Consider the following 5,012-nt stretch of genomic DNA (forward strand, 5'->3'; position numbering starts at 1 on the left):
GATCTTTGGCCTACCTGACATCTAAACCACATGATACGAAATGAAATTATCATATGAACTTTCACCATGAAATTGTACTTTTCCAAGAAACAAAATATCCCTATCATCTAAACTCACCAACCACCAGAAAGTTTCCCATTAGCTGCAACGTGGATTACTCCTAGAATTCATTTTGCTCACTTGAATGAACTAAGCCTGATTCATCGATCGTTGCATGGCTTTCGTTTAAAATCCATCACATTGGGTATGACTACCATGCCAGACGGATGTCATCATAAACGAATCAGCCGAGACCGAATCGAAAGAGCACGAAGAAACGCAGCTACCGATCCGGAGGATAAGATAGATAACTTAAAAAATAAGTGACGATAGGTGAGCTGTGTATGTGAACGCAATAAAAGTGCAAGGAAGGCAACAGTGTTACGCAGCAGATTGAACCATTCGGACTCAAAGCGGTTTGTTAAGTTAAAAATTGCTGGCAAAGTGATACCACATCTTTGGACGATCCCGTCATTTTAAGTTTAACTTTCCATGTGGTGCAGACAGTGCGATCAATTTAACCAAAAGTTGGTAACCTACGAACAAGTATTGCATAGCGGATAAACCATTCGCAAAGTGAAGTGAAATAAACTGTGCATTAGCGAGAAAATCATTGAAAGATTCCAAAGACTGCAGTTACTACTTGTGAGCAGTTTCAGTTGAATACAAAATTGAGAGATATTTCAATGAGGTGAGTGGCACCCATGATTCAATTCACGGGTTTTTCCAGATTTATTCTTATTGAGTGATTCTCGCTGAAACCACGCAGCCATCGGCACAAATCACATGTCTCATATTTCCCTTGAAACACAAATCAAACTCAGTGGTATCGTCGAGAGGAGGATATAGCTTTTGTTAGAAACTAAAAAAAATATTGGCAATTATCTTGATTTTGACGCAATCTTGAATTTAAGTAATAGGATGAGTTTTTCATTTGTTAGAACTCACATGTTGAATTTTGTGGCTATTATTAAAAAATAATTTCCGTGGATTTTCAGGCATGGGTCCCACTAAAAGTTGGAGGCTGAGGTTTTGGCAGAGTGAATTGATAATTCCAACACACGGAAACTCTTACTCTTCTTTTTGTTCTTCTTTTTTTCTGGCGTTACGTCCCTACCCTACTGCACCGAACCTGCCTCTTAGCTTAACTAGTTATAAAAACAGGTTTTTAAATAGAATTTTCTTCAAGGTGACACGGGAGACCGTGTTATTTTCCCTATCTTTTGTCTCACTCCAACAATTGTCATCAAAATTTTGCAGAAGCAAATCTCGAGTTTTAATGAACCGATGACGCTGAGAATTATAGTGATACAATTTTCGCATCGATATATGGAGTGGTTCTTGAGATTTGATGGTGACCGTGCGCTTAACAGGCTTTTAAATAACGGATGATTCTTCCACATATCCTTTTGTTCAGAATAGAATGAATAAATGAATTCAACATATGAAAATTTTTGAAATCATTTGATTGGAATAAACATACATTTTTGACGTTAATACGTCTTACGGCAATTTACTGGGTGTCAATTCAAAATGTAAAAATGTTGCGACCGTCATGAAATTATGTAAGATTTTGAATAATAATATTCAGCCATTCACAGGTAGATTTTCAATATTTTCCCACCAATCGGTCGGGAATTTATACAAATTTTACTCAAATTAGGAAAACTTTTGATTGTTGACGATAGACTGTCGAAAATTGTGAAATGTCGACCCTTCTTACGCAACCAAACACGTGGGTGGGAAGCACAGTATAAAAGTCATTTCCATACAAACCCGCGTTCCAACCTGTCAAAAGTGGAACATGATGTAACTCTTGTTTACAGGCACTTCTAGATCGGAGGAAGACTGTTGAAAGCCAGAATGAAAATGTCAAAAGCGGACTCGAATAGAAACTGAATATGAAATAAAGCCATTTGTGGAACGTATTGCTGTTAGTATGACTTTACGCTATTTAATACCGGGAATCCCCGTTGGTTTGACCACATTTATCTGAACACTTTTTAATCTGTACCCCGCTAATTTGCACATCGTTCCAGATTAAAATGGTTCAAACGTCATTACCTCATGGACGGAGTGAAGTGAGATAAACGCCGTGGAACAGGAACGCAGAATCAAAACAAAACAGTGAAAGCGGTAAACAGAAACACGTTTCTAGAGTGACCAGATGTTCAAATTAAAAATGAACCCGATGGTTTGCATGAGGTACCGTTCAAAATTAGCGGGGTGCACTGTATACACGGAGAAATCAGATACCAAAATAAGTTCTTTAAACTCAAAATTTGGGTAAACTGCATTTAGTTATTGCCCATGGTTGGGTTGTTTTGCCTCCTCTCACAGCAATGTTGTCAAAAACAGGGAGAGACGCGCCGACCCAGCTTCGAAGTTCAATGAAATAATCCAAATTTGAGTTCTTTCGAGTTTACCCAACTTTAATGTTTCAACCCACTACGGAGACATCGAAAGCTAATGCTGGGTAGCTTGTTTTTGCACTGAGTTGTTTTTTTCACTGTTGTCAAACGTTAACTACCTATTGATAGCTATAAGTCAGTTAACCCAAATTTGGGTTAGCCCACGGAAGAGCCGAATTGCGTCAAAAGAAGTCAAATTTGGTAGATTTGTGGCTCCGTGTACCTTTTTCAAGCGTGCAAGTGGCAACATCGTGATGGCACTGCTACGATGTCAGTGGTAAATATGAAAAGTTTCAAGCTACTGATATTCACCACTGTTTGATGAAATACGCTGGGGTGCAGCGCTAGTGATTTCAACGTGTTTCACTTTGAATATTTACACAAGTTTTCAGAAGATTTTTGTTCTAGCATAAACATCTGTTATCTGTAAAAAAATTTTTTTTTTTCATATTCATTTTTCCGTAGTTGCAATAATATGGAAGCTCAACAGGCATCAACATCTCTGACTGGTACGAATGTGGAAGTAATCCCGGCAACCATGGCATCAGTTACGAGAAGGATCTCGCATTCGTAACCTTTGTAGCGGCTTCCTTGGAAGAAAGTAAGTTCAAGCTGGCCGTAGAGATGACAGCAGCAGAGAAATTCGATGACGTGGTAGTTTTCAAAGAAGAATCCAAAGAGGTGTTGTTATTCCAGGCCAAACATTCCATAATGGAGGTCACGTATTGTTCGACGACCTACTCTCTGATGATCCGAGAAAAAGCAAAGACTTTGCTTTTTCTCGGTATATTCAATCTTATCTGAGGATTAGAGAAAACAAAGTTTTTGAAAGTTATAAACCAACAATCATTATATTCACTAATAAATCACTGAAACGAACCGATGAGCTTAACCAGTTGATGAATATCCAAGTACAAAACGTGAACAGCAACATAAAATGGTGCGATTCTAAGAAAAATCTTTATTTTGAGCCACTTAACGATGAAGCAGTCAGAAAAATTAAAGATATAATAAATTCAGAGCTGTTCCAAATCAAAGAAGACATAGACAAACTTGTAAAAACTGGAAAAATTTCCGATTTGCTGATGCAATACAAGACACCATTGCAAAATATTCTTAAAATTGCTGATGGAAAAATAAGTTTCAAAGAGCCTGCAGTGGATAGCAAAGATATGATAACTCATCGATGGATGCTTGCCATGTTTAATTTGAAGCCGAATGAAAACTTTCCAATGAATAGATTAGATGACAGAACTGTTAAAAGCTTGAATAGTTTTTTTACCGGAAAATCGAGGAACAATCTTCTTCCTGTGATTGTCGAAGAAGAACAAATGCGGGATTATTTTCATAGTTTAATTTTCTGTACAGAACAACCAACTGACCTAAGAAGTGTTGCCGAGAAAATGATAAGCTCCTGGATGCCACGGTGGGTTGACAGCGATCTTGCACGGGAATCAAAATATTTTTTAGCCTGTTTCGACGAAGTATTCAACAAATGGCACCCAATATCGAAAAAAAAGGCTATCTTACATTTCAAAAACAGGGTTTGGATTGCATTCAAAATATGAAGTCAGAATTAGAGAAAAAATTTGAAAGGAAACATTCTTCGATTGCAGCCAATTTATCAATATATGTCTCGCGCACCATAATTAAAACAATAAATAAAAAAGACGACGACAAAACAGCACCACAAACTAATCGCTTTACATTGAATCACGAATCATTTGAAGGGAAAAGCAAAGTACAAACTATCCAAATGAGTGATCAGGATTTTATAGAACAGATGTATCAGCAAAACGCGTTATCAGCAGGAACAAAATGTCAAATACTTGTTGGAGAACCCGGTATGGGAAAAACCACATTAATTTATAACTTGTTTTGGCAATCACAAAACCTAAAAAACGTAGCCGTTTATCTAATCCGTTTAAAAAATCTTAATTTTCGCGAAGAAAAAAAAAGTGATCCCCTGCACATCTTCGAACATGAATTGCCCCAAGAGAGTGGGAATATTTTGCGAAATTATTTGGAAAGTTCGGAAATTCAAATTGTATTCCTTTTAGATGGGTTTGATGAAATGAATTCAGATCACCGAAATTCAGTACTGACAATATTTGAAAACATTCTGGAGAAAAAGAACACTCAATGCATAATTACGGGAAGGAAACATGTTTGCAAACTGCTCGAGGACAGATTTAAAGCGCATGCGTTGAAGCTGAAACCGTTCGACTACAACGAACAAGTAAAATTTTTAAAATTGTTTTGGAGGGGGAAAGCAGTGAAGCTCTTTTCATGAAATTTGCCGAGCAGCTGCTCAAAAAGTTCCATAACGAAATCAAAGGGAACGATTACGACTTCGCAGGGCTTCCCCTGATGGTACGAATGTTGGCCGAGGTTTATGCTGAAGATTTTCAAAAGTTTCTCAAAACTGAAACAGCTGATGCAACTTGTATATTTCAGTCGGAAAAACTTAATGTACTCAATTTGTTTGAAAAGTTTGTGAAAATATCTTTCAACCTAAAAATGAAGAGTAAGGATGGAAAAGCTGTATACGCATATGATGAA

The 5,012-nt window shown here is 37.2% G+C and overlaps 1 long non-coding RNA gene across 1 annotated transcript; it reads left to right on the plus strand.

The window, feature by feature from the left end:
* The first annotated feature begins 350 nt into the window (after positions 1 to 350).
* Positions 351 to 3,699, plus strand: LOC110680902. The gene is made up of 2 exons (XR_002503020.1): positions 351 to 730; positions 2,916 to 3,699. It is a non-coding gene; the product is annotated as an uncharacterized LOC110680902 (long non-coding RNA).
* The last annotated feature ends 1,313 nt before the right edge of the window (positions 3,700 to 5,012 follow it).

The sequence above is a fragment of the Aedes aegypti genome, unplaced genomic scaffold (genome assembly GCF_002204515.2).
Source record: "Aedes aegypti strain LVP_AGWG unplaced genomic scaffold, AaegL5.0 Primary Assembly AGWG_AaegL5_hic_scaff_1986_PBJ_arrow, whole genome shotgun sequence".
Taxonomy (NCBI): Eukaryota; Metazoa; Arthropoda; class Insecta; order Diptera; family Culicidae; genus Aedes; species Aedes aegypti.